Below are 19,549 nucleotides of genomic sequence, written 5' to 3' on the forward strand. Positions count from 1 at the left end.
GTGATGTGCAGCAAAACTTTACTGCTTAAGGATTGCTCTTACATTACAAGTAGAAAAAATTCAAATTATTAGACAAATAAGTGAAGATATTTGTGTGTGGATAGATTGTTAAGTTAAAATTTTCTACACAAGATCTTAAAAGAGTCAGTCTTCTGAAATTGATGTTGTTACTGCAGTTTAAAAGGACAAAATAGATTTAAAGAGTTTCTAAGGTTCATCTCTAACTACCTTGACTTTTTAACATTTTTTTTAATATTCAGATTTTAATAGTGTGCTAACTACAATAGTTTGTCTCAGTCTGTGACTAGGAATAAAATGCTTACTATTTACATAAAATACATGGTAAGCCACAGAATTACATGTCTGTATCTCCCAGTATCACAGAGTCACAGATTAGGTCAAATTGGAAGGGACCACAGTGCATCATCTGGTCCATACTCCCTGCTCAAGCAGGCACTGTTTGATAACAGTTCCCTGAGAACTTGTCTGTATTTTTACTGTTGATCTGTTATCAGCAACTTTACTGAAAGAAGAATTTAAGATCTGTGACAAAGTGGATGGCTCACCTTTCTTTCCATGTTGTGAAAGAATATTTAATGATTATCCGATAGTCCTGGATGAAAGTAATGCTTTCTTTGATAAATTACTCAGAAGTTCTTTTATTCTATTTTTTTTTTCACAAAGAGAAAATACCAAAGAGGAGCAACATTTACAATCAAAAAAGTATCCATTAACTAGGAGAGAGAAAATGATATAAACTTGGGTTAATATTAGAATCTTTTGTGTCTAAGCATATGAAGTTTAGTTATTAGAACTGAGCTGCTGTATGTGTTTTATGACAGCTAACTTATAAGAAGGAAAGATAAAGTTTATTAGCAGGTTAATGATGAATTGTTTTTTCATTTGCATTTGCTGAAGTCATCGCACATGATCATCACTTTGTTGGTGATGTAATGTTGCAATAACAAGGGTCTTGCAGGAGGAAGTCAGGAGGATCCCATCTGTCAGAATCAATATTGTTAACCTTCTTTAATGGTGGGTGGGGTTTTTTGTGCACATAAAAAAGACTGAAAAAATTGTAATTGGTAAGACCTCCTGACTGTTAAGTTTCCTAGTCTAGCTGCATGCTGGTGCTGTCTGTTTTCCCCTTATCCTATATAAATCACAATCAAATGTCTGATTAGTTTTAAAATTGTATTTTCATTTTCATTTCAGTCTTTTGGCTACATGTTTTTGCTGTGTACAATGCATAAAACATACTGGCCTGAAAAGTTAGTTGATTGTAAAGCACATTTTATCTTCCAAATTGGTGGTGACTGTCACTTAGCCTTAATATCTGGAAATCCTAATGATAGATTAGAATTCTTTTTTTTCTTTGTATTATATTACAAAATGTGTGTTCTGTAATTATTTTTTAGATGTGCTGACTTTTTGTAGTGTTTTTATATAGCTGAGTGAGTCAGGTAGGTTTGCCATAGCTGTACACGCATAGCCAGAACTGTTCACTTTCTCTACATAAAAATTAATTCGCTGAAAGTAGGGGTCTCTGCTGAGCTCTTTCACAAGCATTCCCATCAGTTTCTAATAGGGCTGCTTGCAGACGAAAAGAAAAGTCTCTCAAGGCAATTCCTGTACTGATTCCTTCAGGAATGCAGGCAAAGCCAAACGTGCTACAGCTTGTGCCTAAATAGACATGATTGTGGTCTACTACACTTTGGCTTTGTATACAAGGTCACTTCGCTTCAAAGCACTGAACACCAGTCAACAAATAAACCTGCTCCTTCATTTTTTTTACAAGCTGTTGAAAACAAACTCATTAGTCTAGCAGTCTAGAAAACACAGGAAGGGCACTTCCTATTAATTTGAGCCTCCTATCAGGAAATCCTATCTCTGGAGAGAATATCTTGAAGTTGGAGTAACAGAATATTTTTAGCACAGTAGCTGTTGTACACTGTAGTTTAGAAAATTGCTGGTCAAGCTGGTATTGATGTGGTTGAGCCTGAAGGAAAATTACCCTTTTTTTGGGTCAGGTTCTTCATGTTCTTCAATAGCTTTTGGGGCTATGGTATAAATGGTTTTCTCTTACTGTAGCAATTTTCATGCCTTTAATTGTGATTTATTAAAACTGGAGTATTTTGAATCTCTAAATGCTGCTGGAATTTGAAGTGTCCTTATACCTAGCAGTCAGTTAAGTTGGCAGCTGTGTTCTTTGTGTGGTGTACACAAAGAACAGCATTTATGTTGGACTACTTTAGTATAATTAACATAGCTGTCAACAAGTTCTAAATTTTGCAGGTCAGTTCTTGTGAGATTGTATTTGTCTTCATAGTCACAAGTGTAACTAGAGGCAGATAACCTAGACTGTTTTGAAAGATTATCAGAGTAGTGAAAGCCAATTGAGAAATATAACCGTGTTTAGAAGCTAATGTCTCAGAACTGATGGTAGAGCATTATAAAATGAAAGACATTTCTTTTTATGCACTTAAACTTCAGAATATGAGCTCTTCTGAGGTTTAAGATAATGGGTGTGCATGATCTCTTTTAGGAATTTGTCTGTCATAGGAAATGGTTGCTTATAGATTTTTTTAGTTTCTTTTTGAGTAAATGAGTAAATTTTACTGTGCTTCCAATATTTCTTTTTCAACTAGAAGTTGTGAAGTTGTTGTATGGCTTTTGAATTTTAGGGTAAGAAGTATTTTATGAAATAAGGGAAAGGTTAGTTTTTTTAGAAATGTTCAGAAGCAATTTTGGAAATTGCCTGTCTTTTGCAAAATTTTCTTTGTACAAACTAACTCATGCAGGTATTCCCACAGGAATGTAGAAATAACCACTGGTATTCAAATACAATTTAAAAAAAATTACGGGCTTATGCTTTTTGCAGTTTGTATTTTTAGGCAAATGAATCTACCACTATAGTGAAACACCAAATAGTACTGTTGTCTTATACTTTTCCATCTTAATGTAACTTTCAAAAGACAAGTTGCTATTCTGTTTCAGCAGACAGTATCAGGAAGGCGTCACTCCATGGTGATTAACAGGCAGGAAGCCTTACTTCAATCCCATTCCCATAATTTCCTGTGAGACTTCTTAAATATTCATAACAATGAAACTAATGTGAGTACCTGTAGTCTTCAAGAACAGGTGACAGGAAAGTTTTTCAAGAAGCTGGAAATGTAAAAGCAAGTTTTGTGGTAGACATTTGCTGTAAAGTTTCTGAGTGTTTTCTGATTAATTTTTGTCTGAATTTGTGCCTATTTCCTTTGGGAAATGTTTTGCAGTCAAAATGAGCAGATACTGAAAATGCTTTCAAAGTTCAAAATCTTACTAGCATTATCTTCAAGTCCATAATTGTTTTGTTAGCTTGGTTTTTTCCATTCAACAGATCCACTGGAGAAACCTAATAAAATTACAGGCAGAAGTGGAACAGTAGGAGCAGGAATGGAATCAGATGGCATAAGTTTTTATCTTGGGTGAACAGTTGGGCATATTAAGTGGTGAAATTCCGTTGAACAAACATAGTTTGGAGGAAAGGCCCTACCAGTGTAAAGGACTGAATCTAGAACAGTAGGGTGCAAACTGTGAGGAGAAGTCTTTCAGTTTATATGGGGGTTTTATTTAACAAAAAAGCAAGAAATAGGTTCTTGGGACAGTGACATAAAATACTTATTGGTTTAGAACAGGGATAATCAAATGGCTCTTCAAGCAGATGGAGAAACCTGTATGGTTCTTGGTTAGTATTTAGGTTCTCTGAGGTGTTTCTCTAAGCACCCAAAACCAAAGTAAAATTACCCAATAAATAGCAAGTCTAGCAGAAGAGTTAAATGCTTCTACCCCCAGGAAGCTCCATAGGCATTATTTTAGCAAGAAATAGCTGCAGTAAGATAACATGCAAGAGTGTATAGAAGATTTAAAATATCGTGGTCGTTGAAGTACATATATTCTGACAAAGGGACTGAAGACAGGTTGCTTTTTTTCCACTGAAGCTGTAATATGAGGGAAAGCCCATTTCCCTGAGAGCTGTGTTTCCTCCCATGAGGATAACGATCCATGAGCTTTAGGGCTTCCAATAAAGCCACAAACAGTTTTTCTGAGTGCTTCGTAAAACATCTTTGTGAAGAGTTTGACAATCTTAAATAGATAGCAGCCTCTCCTCTGTCTTTTTAATCTTTTTATTGGTCTCCAGTCATTTGCTCTTCTCATTCCCTGCCTTTCTTTCTGGCACCTCCTCAGTCTTATATGCATTTCCCCTCAGTACACCTTTATGTGCTTACCTGTGACCTACCATTTAGTCCTCCTTTCTCTTTATATTTGAAAATAATTTAAACTAATGAGGGAAAAGCTCCCCATATATGTAGTATACATTCTGTTTTCCTGGTCACTCATTTGCTTGCTCTCTGTTTAGAGCAGAGAGCACTTGCATTTATCTGTATTGCTCTAATGGATTACTAAATTACTTGTTTCATCTTGTTATCTTCTGCTTAAGTGTTTCATACTTCATCCCAACAGAAGCCCAAGTTCTAGCTCTTTTTTCAAATGTGTAGGGAAGATGATGGTATATGAGAAGTATGCTGGAGAAGCAGAGTTGAATAGTCCCATGAAGAGTTTCAAATACTTTATTTAAAATAAACATATAGGTAAATGAACACTCTTTCTTTCTCCAGGGAATGTTCACATGAGTGTGTACACTTGCAATGAAGATGTGAAATTGCTCAGGGCAGCTTTTATGTGTAATGGGAGTTTGGCATATATTTTAAAGCAGTGAGGTTGTGTGCTCTTGGAATGGTTCTGACTTTCTTCATGATTAACAGGTCTATTGTCTATAGGTTTAACTGTATTGTCTATAGGTATTTAGACAATACAGTTTTATAAAAGTAATGGACAAATGTAATAATATATAAGTATTTTCAAGAAGGAAATATTTAGAATTCATAGTTTCCTAATTACTTAATTCATTTCTACAAGAGAGAGGCCAAGCTTGTCTAATACTTATCTCTAAATTAATTTCAGGTTGAAGTATTTTTGTCATATTTTCTCTGAAAATTTATAAGAATATTTCCTTCTCACAGTAAGCTTTTTTTTGGGAATTCAGATCCTGTTGTGTTCTGGTTTTATTATGTAGAATGACTAAAAGTTACTTGTTTCTTCATTGTAATTCCTATAATACACAAGATGCTTGAAATAAGGTTTATTGCAATCAATTAATAGTTCTTCAGGTTAAATGGACAATATTTTTCTCCAGATTTTGCCAGTCCCTTGTTCAGTTTGCTCTTCCTATATGGTAAAAATTACAATGCAAGCACGTTTTGTCTTATAATAAAATTCAGCCTTGGCTTGACAAAGGAGTAGTTAAACAATAAAAAAAAAAAAAATCAAAACACAACCTGCCCTTCCCTCCTTCCTCTTCCCTACCCCCTTTTTTTTGTTTCTGAAATTTAATTTGTTTTGTGTTGTTGGATATATTGCCTAGTAGAGGTATTCACAAAATTCCGTTGACCTCTACTTTTTCTGAAAGATTATTTTGCTCTTTTTTTCTCCTTGGTTAAATTAGGATTAAAGTCTGCACATGAAGAGGTGATTACATATTCACACTTCATCAGTCCAATCACATGTCTACCTGTTTTTACACTATAAGCCCATGTAGCTCCACTCTTATAGACTTTGTATTCACATTGGGTGATTGCATAAAAGTGAGTAACGAGACAAGAATCCAGGGTTTTGTGTCTGGAAGAGTGGGTTGGCAGAGGGAAATGAAAGCATGACATTAGTCATGTTACAATTTAATTTTTTACTAACAGTTACATAAATCACAAGGCTATGGTTGTGTGGTTCATCTTTGTCAAGAAAGTATAGAGCTCTTGACTGTAGATTGTTTAGATTGCTATGGTGGACCTAAGTTACTGGGTAGGTAAAAAAATAATTTATTATGAGCAAGCCACTTCTGTGAACAGTTTCAAACATGACAGGAAAAAGCTGAATGTTGAGTTGTAGGGATGGTAATTACGAAGAGCTTCCTTCTAACATTTCTATAACTCTCATGTCTTTCTTCATTAGTCCTGTCATACCTACGAGTTTCTGAGACACTGTGGAAAAGCTGATACAATTAGAGTAGTAGTTAAGGTTGTTTCAGATAATGACGTGCCATTTTTCTTGATATGACCTTCTAGCCACTGTTAAAATTTGGCTTACCATTTAGTTGTTAATCTTCTAAGCCAATTTGTAGATAAGTGTACTAATAGGTTTTATCCTCAGTTGTACACCCATGGAATTGAGTAAAACTGATTTTGGCACAAAATATTTTTGAAACACTTCTAATATGTCTTTATTATTCCTTTGACCCTTTGCATTTTTTAAAGCTGCTTTTATTCAAAGTCTGGATTGAAAAAGGATTTCTTTAAAGCTGAAATACAGCCCTAGAACGTAATGCATTTTCTTTAGTTATTTTTTTCCTCTTTTTCCTTCTTCTACTTTCTCTGTCACTCTTAAATACTGCCTTGATCTTTGAGAAGTTGAAAGGGTAATGGTGAAGAATTGAAAATAAAGCCATTCAAAACAGTGCAAAAACATATCAGATATTGTAAATTCTGCTGTAGCCAGTAGTCTACAAATAAGAAAGGCACAGGAGAAAATGAAATGTGGTGGCATTCTTCAAAAATAGTGTATAGATATTTTAATTTAGCTGCATGGTAGGAATTTGGTGAAGAAATTAACCTTAAAATTTAGTTTTGGTTTTGAAAAAGATGGAGTTTTTCCAGCCACTTGCCACTTTGTAAGGAGCTTTTAAAAACTCCTTTGCACTAAAAAACTCCTTTGCAGGAAAACAAGCTAAGTGGCACTTTGATAATGAGCCATAGAGGAGTGTTGAACTGCGATATCACTAAAAGACATGAAAATATATCTGGTATGTGTATCTACTGTTATGTATGCAGTTTGAAATGGATTTTTATTAAAGAAAGTTGGAGTTGCTTGTATCTGATTCAAACTTGCTCATAAGGGAAAGTGTTTAAGACTGTGTATGAAAAGATGTATGTATGGACACATCTTCTCAGAGGTTGCAGAGGAGCTTGCACACTAACATAAATGAACCATTCCTGAAAGAGAGAACACAGACCATGCAGGTGGTATTTAAAGTATAGTCAGGAAGGTTCTAAGGACCCTTTTTTTTTTTTTTTTGCAGGCTTGTTAATTTTTAGAAGCTCTTTTCAGAATTTTTATAATGATGCTGTGTTGTGTATAGTTAAATTTACTTATTGAAAATCCCATTCTATGAAATAGTTTTAACACAAGTCAGCATTTTTCCAAGCTGGGTTGGGGAAGTTCTTTTATTTCACCTGTGGGATATTCTAGTAGTTCTGATAGGGAAAAGACATTATTATTAGACTCATTGTGAAAGGCCTTGTTTTAATAAATAGTTACTTTTCTGGGCAGCTTTTATAAACAAAACCATTCTAAACAGAGAGGAGCATGGCAGTAAAGCCCTGTAGCTCCTGTTCTTCTTGTGTGATAAACAATGACTTGAACTGGCTGCCATTACTATAGTGGTGTACTCTGTCACTGCATTGCAAAATGTTTTAAATAGCAACTCCCTGCTATAAAACCCTACTCAAATTTTCCTCATCTCTTTTCTTTAAGAAAATAAGTGTACCGTTTCAAGAAGTTGCTCTTTGAGGATTAATGATTGGTAGGAGCTATAGCTTCCTCACTAGCTTTGTTGTTTCCTGATTCCAGTGGGGTGTGTAAGTTCTTCCTGGTATGTTTCTGCCTATCTGTCCCTTTTTGGACACTTGTCAGCTTTTGTGGTCTTCCTGTAGAGCTTCCTGTGCACTGCTGTCTGATGATACCATATGAATCAGCAATGTGGGTAGTGTTTTGCCTGTCTGACAAATAAGGAACCTGCAACAGTAATGTTTTTAGTTTTTCTACTTGGAAGTCAGTACTATTTAGAGTTACTTTCTTAAGGCACACTGGGATGGATTTCTGTGATCCAGCAGGACTTTTTTGATTTATCATCTACTGGCTAGAATATGCAGTAGAAAACAACCTTTTATGAATGCATCCCAGGCAGGTGTTGTAAATGTCTGGATATACTGAAACAGACAGAATCCTTGCCAACATTAAATGCAATCAAATTTGTCTTAGCTAGATTTTAATGCAATTTTTCATTGTATCCTTCATTACTGGTCTAAACTATACAAAAATTAGATTTTACAAGTTCTTTCCTTTTGGAAAGGGATGAAAATTAGATTTCTCATATGAAGTTACTACAATGAGAGGAAATTTAAATAAATACACCTTGGGGAGAGGGGTTGGTGGAAATGTGGGCAAAGGGAGAAATATAGTTGATATGTAGGCTGAGTTGTCAAGATGCTACTTTGTAAAGAAAGGGTTAGTCCCTGAAGAGAGTTTGTTTAGTAATGCTTTTCCAGTGTTCAGATGGTCTCATTAAGTCATTAATCTTTGAGTATGACACAATTATTTCTCAACAGGGTATCAAGTAAGGTATTTTCTTAGATAACTGGTTTTTTTTATTTTATATTTGGCAATTAGATCTATTTTCTTGTGTTAAGGTTTGTGGGATTTTCTTTCTTCTTTCACTTTGCATATTCTCAGATTTTGTGCAATTGTATTTGGCAGAAGACTGTGAGGGAGGGTACTAAATGAGATCTCTTACACTGCTGTGCTTTATGCCTGGTTTCTGTATTCCTTTTGAGCTTTTGGACTTCATGGAATTCAGTGAGTTTCTCAGGACAGTCTCAGTTTTCTCTAGCACCAAAGGTAATGGAAGTAAGCACATGAATCAGTATTTAACACAGTTGGAAAAATGGTTGATATGACTGTGAAACACAGGCTTCCTGATATAGTTGCATTTTCCAGCACCTGCTTTGCAGATACAGATTTATACCAGCTGCAGAGTTCCAGGGTATTTTACTACATTTCTTGTTAAAAATAAGTATTTCCAAGTGTCTGAGGAATCAAACAGGAAACAACGCTGTAATATTGGGTCTGCAGTTGGCAGCATTGCACAAAAGACATAACATCCCTTCTGTACCGTACAAGAAAAGAAGAGACAGTAACTATCTCATCCTTAGGATGAGCAGAAATGTAATGCATGCTTTCAGTGGGAAGTAATTTTGTAGTAGAAATTGGAGTTCAGAGATGTTTTGAAAGGCTGAGTTAAAATATGTTTAACCAGAACCCTATTGCATGCAAAATTCAGACATATATTCATGTCCATCTCCTAATTATGCTTCACTACATCACCAGGTGAGTCTAATGAAAGAAGCAATGATAAATCTCCACTGTTACAGTATGTTATAAGTGCCATCATGGTTACCATTTATAAATAAAATTAATAAGTGAGCTAAGTATTCTCTGTATTTCGTAATTTTTTTTTCCCCAGCACAGCCAATTATAGAATAATGGAAAGGCTCATATCACTTAAGATAATTCTTATGTTCTGTGGTAGTCTTGCCATTCTGAGTGTTAGTATCTACTGTGTTTCGTCTTACAACATCTTGCTATGTGGAGATCTGTACTCAATAAAGATCAGTGGTTATGCCTGAAATACTAATAACTAGACCTTAAAATGAAGACCAGTGCTAATAACTAGACCTTAAAATGAAGACCAGTGCTGGAAAAGTGTTCAGAGCTGTTGTGGGGAGACTCTTCAAAGGCAGAGATTTTCCTCTCTCCTTTCCAATATCATTAACTGTGATTCTGTTCAGTGCCCCAGACTCTGCTCTCCACTCTGCTTGCAGTAGCAGTCTTGTCCTGAGCAGTCCCAGGATGAACCCACATCCAGTTTGTACCACAGATATATAAATGGAGAGCAGCAGTAAGCATGTGCTGCCTTGGATCACCATGAACTACTAGTCTCTTTGAGCTAAGTTCTCTCACACACCTGGTGACCTGCAGTAGGCTGTAGGGATTCTTTCTTTGGTCCCTGTCACTTTCACTGGCTTATATGGCCCTGAAAATGTCAGTCTTACCACAAGCAGCATAGCTAAGAGCCTAATTTAAATTAACATTATTGTTAGTTCATTCAAAGATAGGAAACTTTAAGCAAACCAGTTTGAGTATGGCAATTGCCTATTTTTTTTTCCCCTTTCTGACCTCTGAATGACACAAAACTGTTTCCTCCCTTTATGACATCATTTTACCAAGGTATGAGTCACTGCTAGTTTGGTGTTGTTTCAAAACCTGTATGACTGCAGAACTGAATGCTGGAATCATGTTTGTGGCTCAGTGCCTTGGGCAGCTGCACATGCATACAGAAGTACATGCTCTACAGTCTTGACAGCTGGTTCAGAAAAAGGACTGCAGTGGTTTTGGATACGTGTTACTATTGCCCAGCATTGGGATCCGCACACTTACCTCTGCTCCCCTGCAGTATTCAGTATTTGTGTACAGAGGTGTCATTTGACCACCATGTGCTTTGATAAAGTAGAGAAAGCAGAGTGGTGTCTACCAGATCCACTAGCTGCTGCTGAAAGTTAGGTCAGCATGGAGGATGTTCTAGCTGAACTTGGAGTAGTGCTTGAAGCTAATCATCAACTGTCAGGAGCATATAAAGATGATTTATCACTATCTTGTGCTTAAGTCTTTCTTTTGAATCTCCTCCCCAAGCCCCATCTCTTAATTAAATATTGCTTGGCTGATTTTCTAAGTTGGACCTCAGACCTCACATGCAGCTATAGAACATTGTAGAAAATGTCACTAAGTCCATACCAGATCCTTTTGGAGGGAATTTTTAATATACTTTTATACTGGTTTATATATAAATTCATGCATTTAATTGAATATGCCTTCCACTGATTAAAACAAGAAAGAGACTACTTCCCAGAGCTAAATTAAGTGATGTACATGAAGCTGAAGTAAGCAACTCAAGTTTTGCTATCAGGTTTCATTTCTCGCCAGCCCGGTTTGTTTGTTGAAGATTTATTCGCATTTTAACTTACAGAGGTTGATACTATTCACTTACCAGAAAAATCAAGATGGAAAGTATTTTTCCTGGTTAAAAAAAATGTACGCGTTCATCTTTATTTTGAGATTAAAAGTGTGAATTGTTGCCTGTCAATAAATTTTTCTCTCTTCGTTGATTTCTGAATGTAAAGTTCACACATTGTCAGGGGTTTTGTTCTGCTTTTGAGTGTTCATTTTTTTTAATGGTGGGAAAGTTACTTTTATGAAGTGAAATTCTGTATTGTGGATATGAAACAGCAGTGATACAACTACCATTTAATATGTAAGTAAGGTAATTTATATAGAAACTACCTTCAAAGTTTTTTTTTATTTTAATATTGGCTATGTGACAGGCAGAAAAAAAAATCTAGCTTCAAGAAACACAATTTAAGACAAACTTCAGTACAGTTCTTTTCATGGGACAAAACTAATGCTGCCTCTTCGGGCATCAGTTTTTTTAAACAGTTAAAAGCAAAATCTATTAAAACACATCTGGCACCATTTTGGAGCAATTTTTGATATGTTGGTAATTGTACGAGCAGTTTCTAAACATAAAGAAGGGATTTTGGTATCTAAGCTGCTAATTCTGCTTTCACTGACTCCCTTTTCCTTACTTTTTTTTAGGGTTAGGAAATCTGTTCTCTGCTGTGAGAAGTTGTTATAAATGAATCCTAATTTTGGAAATTGCGGGGTTGGGGATTGTGTATAGTCAGTTTGTAGTAAATAAATGCTAATGCTTTTTATCACCACCCTGTTTTTTTTCCTTGCATTACCAAATCTGATCTTTCTAATCTAATACACACTGCTTTTTGACCTTTCCACTATCACTGTTTCAATTATATGAAAACAGAAGGATAGGTATTTACAACTGAGTAGAAGTCAGAAAAAACAATTAGGAAGGCAAAGCTTATTTTCCTCCTATTCCAGCTCTTCTAGTGAAATGCTGTTAACTTTCTGCCTAGTAGATGAACAGTGAAAGCACAATTTCTGAAAGATACTTCTTAATTGCATTGCCAGTCTCAGACTCCAGATTCTGACTCAGCTAAGAAGAGTTTTCCTCCTCCCTCTCTGTCATGTCAGTGTGAGTTTGCTGTTGGTGGGGCCTGTGACTGCCATACGGAGAGTGCACTTGAACAATCATCATCTGTAGTCCATAGGGCAGCTAAATTTGGTGTTGTGACAGTGGCGTGCACAAGGCAAGCAAACGAAGCTCCTTCCAGAACCAAAAAAAAAAAAAACAAAAACAAACAAAACCAACCAACCAAACAAAAACCCCACAGCTCAAGAAACACCAAATTTTCGTCTTTGATCTACAGTTACTTTCTCGTTATTTATTTAATCAGCATCCCACTACTGCTCCAGAGCAGCAGGCTGAACCAGTGCCATGTGTTTCACATGCAGTTAGCAGGAATGGGTAGTTTACCCATGGAAACCTATTTGCCTCTGATTTTACACAGATTGTCAGTAGGAGGAGTTATTCTTGGCAGTTAAGCAGTATTTAGGCTTTTATTCAGGAGCCACAGTACCTGTATTTCAGATTACACAGAGCTGGCAGAAAGCTTTCCTACAAATTTTCTTCAGTAAAGTAATGAAGATGAAAGATGTAGTTGAAATTGTAAACAAAAATTTATTATTTCCATTTATTCATTCTGCAAGGCATTCCCTCTTGACATCAAGTATCCTTCCAAGCACATTTGACAAGTCTAGTGGAAGTATTCATGTAAAAACTTTTTGGAAAAAAAACTAGTATTGAAAGAAATCTTTGCATGTTTTAGTAAAAAATGCATTAGATCTGGTCCATAAGTATTTGTCTTTTCCAAGGGTACTTATAATGTGCCATTAATTGTCCTGAGTCCAAGGGTTGTCCTCTTAATCATGTTGATAAATAATTGCTCAGACTAATACCAGATTATTCATGAAAGGCTTCATAAGCATGAACAGAGGTTTCATAATTTGGTCAGTGTATTTGAAATGTCAAGAGACAAGTCTCTAGCTAAACTGCCTTCCTCTCCCAAAATATGGAACTTAACAGATTCCTTCTTAGGGGGCTACTGCATCTTTTCTATGTTTGGTGTAAAGGTAAAGTTACAAAATGTGATATTCAGAGTCTTGCCAGTAATCTCTTCAAGAAAATTGGAGATTAATTTCTGTGCTTTGTATTTATTATATAGGACCCAGTTAAAATCAAGTTTTAGACCGTGCTTCAGTAAGTCCTTTGGTGAGCAGCATGAGCAGTTTTTGTAAGATGCAGTTATCCTTTTTTTCTGAAGCTTTTCTTTGTTAAGAGCCTGACAAACAAACGTTAATATTACTGAATACCTTAGTGAAATTAAAAACACAGTGAAAGCATCCAGAGAAAGATTGCAATAGTAAGTAACTAAAATTCAGTTACTATTCAGTGGAATATTCTGTGTTTTTTTTTTTTTTACTTGATATATTTAATACTGTATTTCCTCAGTCATATATGGCATTGTCCTAACGTAGCAACCTTAATCACTCTTTCCACTTAGCTCTGCTATCTGTGAGGGTGGTTACAAAAAATTAGACCTCAAATCATACTGCCTGAACTAATTCATTGTAGACCTCTTCTGAAGATCTAACTGCTGAAATACCGTTTCCTTTTTAATTAAGACACTAAGAAAAAAAGTAAAAGGAATTGCTTACTAATGGCATGAAGGTGTTTTCAGTCTGTATAGGCAGCCGAGTCTTATGGCAGTCCTTCTCCAGAAATACATTGTTTTGGAGCAACACTCAACTCCTCAGGTTTGGGTTTGGATACTTGATGGCAAGCAAACTAGGAATAGATGATGTTACTTAATGCAGAGTTGGTTGTGTTACAGATGAGTCGCTGTCTAGCTGTGTTCTTTTTAATCTACTTTGTTCATTACTTTTCCCTCTCCTAACTGTGAAATTAATGTCTATTGTAGACCTTGATCAAAGTAAATCATATAATAATGAGAAATTTTTTTTCATTTCAGTATGTTGTTGTGTTTGGGTGTTTTTTTCTGTTGCTGCTTCTAAGGCAGTAGCTGAAGTAAATGGGAGGAATTTGCTGGTTACCTGGCAAAGTCACACATTTTTTTGTAGCTTATGTAAATACCATGTCATAGTCATTCATCTATCAGTTAATTTGACTCTTTTCTTTGGAGACTTTTCACTCCTATTCCACTTACCAAGGAGACTAAACAAAATTTACTAGAATTAAATAAAATAAAGATTATTAAAAAAAAAAACCACCAAAAAACACCACACAAAAATACCCCACATGAACAAAACAAACACAAATCTACAATTTACAATACTTTTTGTTTTAAAGTCTTGGTAACATGCACCAAATATCTTCTGGGGAAAGGAAGGTAGTTATTATCTTAGTTATATATCTTAAAGGTCCTAGACTGGAATTTCTGAAGCTCCCTTTTGCTTTAAACTGATGACAAGGTGGTGGCATTGTAACTCCTGCTCAAGGTAGAAAGAAGAGGGGCCTTTATTTATAAAGGTTATGAAAACCTCTGTGTGTGTGTTTCTGTTGACAGCTTTCTCAGGCTGCATTTAAAGTTTTCTTCCTCCTTAGGAGTTCAAGAAGAACAACAGTTCATATTTTTATTCATATTCATATGTTGTAATTTCCCTCAAGCACTCACAGCAGAACAAAAGTAGCATAATATTTTAATTGTGTCACTAATGCTGAAAAAAATAATGATGAGGCTGATCGTAAACTTGTCGGTGTTGGAGTTATGAACAACAGCACAAGCAATTTAGCTTTCTGGCCAGTAACTCAGGAAGACAGCTCTGTTTTAATATGCATGTGAGTCATACTTGTTACCTTGGTAAATACAAAAGGAGAAGGCAAGCAAAGTAGTAATACTTTACTTAGAGCTTAATTTATTAATAAAATAGGCTTGAAAACTGAAACAAGATAAGCATATCAAGGGAGTTAGGAAAGTGGCTGATAGTTGTTATAAAGGAAGCAGGTTTTCACCTTGCTACATAAGCAGTTACATAAATTGTGAGATCGAATGTCATTCAGGGGTTGGAGGCAGGGGGCCATTTCATTGTTCCTCTGAATTACTTTTAGAACTGAACAAGTCAGTGCAGCAATGTCTGCCTAACATGTTGCTAGTGTCAATGAAGCTGCTTTGCTTCTTCACACTTTCCTCTCACTGTAAACACACTAGGCAGATGCTTTATCGCTTACCTCCTTAGTTCATAAACTCCATCTGCCTTTCTGTCAGCTCTGCATGTACTGTGTTTTAGATTCAAATAGACCTTTAGACACCAGGTTCTTTTAATTTCAGTGAGAAGTGGGGAACCCTATAGAATCAGAAGCAGTGTTTTAAATATAGGCTCTGGTATTTGTGATGCTGATGTGAGAGGCCCTAAAGAGGAGAAGGCAGTGAGCTGTGTGGTCATCAGGTGTGACACAGGACTGAAGGGCTTCACTGCTGCAGTTTTGTTTTTTACCTCTTAGCTTGACAACAACACGAGTCATGGCAAACAGTTAGGCAGAGGTCAGAAAATGTTCCATACAGGTGACCAGGCAATTGTTAGGCTATAGAAACATAGCTATGTTTGTTACTATACAAATGTGATTGCTTGTCATGTGATTTTCTGCAAGGGTAAGGCTTGTCTCAGTGTATCTGGAGAACTGTTCTGTCCTTTGATTATCTTGTTTTGCTAACTGATTAATAGTGCTCTTAGTTTTATGATGTTTGCCTTTATTAGTACAGACATTCATGTGCATTTTTAAAAGAGAGTGTCATACTGCAGTTCTTTCAGAATAAGTTCCAGGCTAATTGAAAAACTGGTTTTAAGCTCTATATCTTCCGATAAACATTTTTGTGGAATTTTTTTTCTGTGCTACTTGAGTTGCTTTTGATTAAAGTAATTTTGGAACAGACTGGATAAAGCACACCAACCCTAAATTATCTATGATAAAATAACTTTATGTTTGCTCATTTCACTATTAAATAAAAAAATCTAACATCCTGGGTGATACCAGTTAAAACCTTAGAGAAAGCACATAGGCTGTATAAGAAAGACAATAACAGAATAAGGTTAGAACCAGATTCTAGTTGATGCAAAAAGCAATGTTGGCTGCACAGGAAAATTTAATACAAAATCTTTAGGGCATCCATTATTTGTAGTAGTGCTTAGGAGCATACTAGTAAATATTCAGGAAATAAGAGGGGAAAAAACCCATTAGTTGATGTTAATAAAAGCATGACATCTGGGAGAAAAGTTCCAAATATGTTAACTCCTGCACAATTCAGTAGCTGTGTGCACTGAACTCACTCCTTCAGTTCAGAGTCTTATGAAAATAAGTGCAGTGTGTTTGAAATGCTACTAGAGAACAGAAAATGAGAATGAAAACTACAATTAGAAATCTCATAGGAGGTTTTGGGCTTGTACTGTACAGTACTGTAATTTTGTACACCCATGTCACTAGAAGTTGTCCCCCATGTCTGTCCCCAGGACATACTTTTGGAAGCTGGAGTATTTATAGGGAGTATGAGATCTAAGACAAACTCTTAGGGCAGCACCTTACAAGATCTTTGAAGGAAATACTTGGAGTAACAGAAAATATGTGAAAGAACGGAAGGAAAGGAATCATACAGGAGAAAAGAAGAGATTGCAAAAATGTGATTATTAATTGTATAGCAACATAGAATCCTGCCATTTATTACTGATAGTCTTCTCAAAATGGTAGTAAAAAAGTTAATACCAGGTACAGAATGTAGTTCTCAGGTTTGGTTCAAAATTGCTTTGTTTGATTGGTGTGAATTTGGTGTGGCTTTTTGGTGGGGAGCTGGTTGATTGCTTTTTGTTTGGTGTTTTTGTTCCCTTTCTTTGGTTTTTTTGTTTGTTTGTTAGATTTTGGGTGGGGTGGGGTTTTTTTCGGAGGGGAGGGTGTTTTGTCTGGGCTTTTTTTTTTTTGTTTGTCTTGTTTTAGCAGCCAGGGTCTCCTAGTTCTTCTGTGAGACTTTTATGTTCTGCTTTTGACCTGTCAAGGTGTTGCTATTGCAGATTTCTCTTTTGTTGATAGCAGACTTCCAAAACCAAACTTATCAAAACCAATCAATTGCTTTAGATTTACTTCCCTACCTGTGCCCCCTTTTTCCCCATCAAAACCAGTTTAGCAGCTTAGTTTAGATTCTGTTTAGACCTTCTGCCCTTCCATATGAGGGCTTTAATTTTAATTATTAATTTATACCTGGTTTTATTCTTCCACTGGTGCTTCAGAAAACTAAATCTCATGGTTTATTTTAGGATTGTAACACTTGCAGTTTTCCAGTGTTCAGAAGTTTTTGGATCATACCTAATATGGTATATAATATGCTATATGCTTCCCTTTCTGCTGTTATATTTAACTGTACAGGTTTAGTGTCTGACTTCAGCAGGAATAACAAGTAACTGGAACTGTAAAAAAAAAGTCTTCATAGGATTGCCTAATTTTTTACTGTTCAGAAAGACTAATGTGTACTATTGACACTTAGGAACTGTGATAACCATTAAGTTGCATAGCAGTTTTTCCATGTTTCTGAAATTGTGATACAATGCAACAACCATCAAAGGAGCAATATTCTTTGTAATCTGTTTTTTCACTTTGATTTAACTCATTTTCAGTTACTGAATATAACTACTAAAATGGCTACATATTTCCAAGTGCAAACCCGTACAGTTTTTATCGTGAATGTGAAAATAGGGAAGTATTTGAATCAAATTTTGAAGATAACTAGAAATAAAACAATGCTTTAAATGGTCATTGCTTGGAGGAGGAAAAAACCAAACACATGGACTCTAAATTTGATAGTAAAGCAACAGCAAACACTTGCAATTTCAACAGGAGAGCATGTTCAGCCAAGAAATGTAATGCAGGAAACCAAAAGTAGCAATATTTATGCCATTGAATCCTGTCTCTTTTATGTGACTTCGGTACATATGCACACACACTGCTTTTTGCTGAGCTTCAATTAAGTTTTGAGCAATTACAGAAAAAACCATAAATAGGGAAACTGGTTTTGTTATTACTGGTTTTGGTATTGTTTTTTCAGGAAACAGAACATTGGTCAGGATGCCACATGATGAACCATTATTCTTCTTATATTTGAAAAATTAACATCACTACTAATTCAAAATTTACACTTTTTGTTTTCGTGAGAGTGAGCTAATTCTGTAGCAACAGTTACAAAATGGTGATACGGTGCTGAACATGTTTTTATAGCTGCACTGTACACATACTTTGAGTTACTTTTGGATTTGAAGACTTGCAATCAATCAAGACTTGCAAATCAAGATCAGCAATACTTCTGTAACATCACAGGCCTGGGGAAATGGGTCTGTTTGGCAGTTTTGATAACTGCTTGGTAAAAACATTTTGATAACCTCTTTTTTCCTGGTTAGATTCTCTGTTTGGAGTGATCTGCTGTAGGATCAGATAAGCAAACTTATCTTTTCTCAGATAATTTGTCTAATTTCAGAATCTTGAGGAGATAAAGATACCTTTGTGTTTGCTGCCCTTACTTGGTGCAGTAGGTCCATTGTATCATATTTCATCATTACTCTTTCTGGAGCATATTTTTAATGCTTGTTTTATGCATATTTTTAACATACAGAAGAAGGGATCAGTATTCCCAAGTTCTCTTGTTGCTCAGAATAAAAATATCTTATACCCTAGATATTCCTTCCTTTAGATAATTTGCAGGTATTGAAAAAATCAGTATTTTAGGAGGCTTCATGTGTTTTCAAACGTCAAACCTCCCTTCTCCCAGTTTAAGAAATTTTCTTTAACAAACTTCATTGATTATGAGAACAATTTGATACTTACCTTATAATTCCCAGAACAGTCCCATTTATCCTTCTGCCCCAGATATCTTCTGGCTTGCCTGCCTCCCAGAAGGTCCCTAATGCTTTATAGTTATACTTTGCTTTGTTGTTTTTTGGGGGGTTTTGTTGTTGTTGTTTTTGTTGGGGTTTTTTTTGTTGTTTTGTTTTTTGGGGATTTTTTGGTTGGTTTTTTTTTTTTTAGTTCACATGTGATTACAATTTGTCCTTTAGACCCATTTTTCTGGGCCTCGATAGGATTCATATGGTCATCTATGGGTCTGATGAGGCAATATAATGTCAGCCATAGGATGCCCACCCTGCCAAGAGCATTGGGAATCATAATTATGTGGTAACTGGATGTTTTCCCTTCACAATTTTATATAATGCACTTGAGTTTTATGCCTGAAAGTTCTTAAGGGAGTGCATTACTGAATGGGTTATCCTTACTCTTTAGATAGGAGGATCTGAAGGAGTGGAAATGGGTTTGTTTTTCTCACAGATCAGAGGCTAGAAGGCAGCCTGTCGGTATCCTAGAAAATTCTAGTTATTTCTTTTCCTGTTTTTCACATGGAGTTTTGTATTCTGGTTTCATAAACTAGCTGAGTATGTTTTTTGACAAAGGAGAACAAAAGACAACTCACTAACACTTGAATTGTTACAAATCTTCATTGAATATTTCCAAGAAAACAAATATTCATGTGATTAGTTCATCTTTTCTGAAACTCTTATTGTCTCCCAAAGAATCATCTGTCAGATTGCAGTAAGT

General features: G+C 35.6%; 1 protein-coding gene across 1 annotated transcript in view; it reads left to right on the top strand.

Annotated features, from left to right (window-relative positions):
- Positions 1-19,549, top strand: part of LOC100230245 (guanine nucleotide-binding protein G(q) subunit alpha) — a 118,286-nt gene that overhangs the window by 39,236 nt on the left and 59,501 nt on the right. The gene's annotated exons all lie outside the window — the stretch shown is intronic.

Source organism: Taeniopygia guttata, chromosome Z (assembly GCF_048771995.1).
Source record: "Taeniopygia guttata chromosome Z, bTaeGut7.mat, whole genome shotgun sequence".
In the NCBI taxonomy this organism is placed as follows: Eukaryota; Metazoa; Chordata; class Aves; order Passeriformes; family Estrildidae; genus Taeniopygia; species Taeniopygia guttata.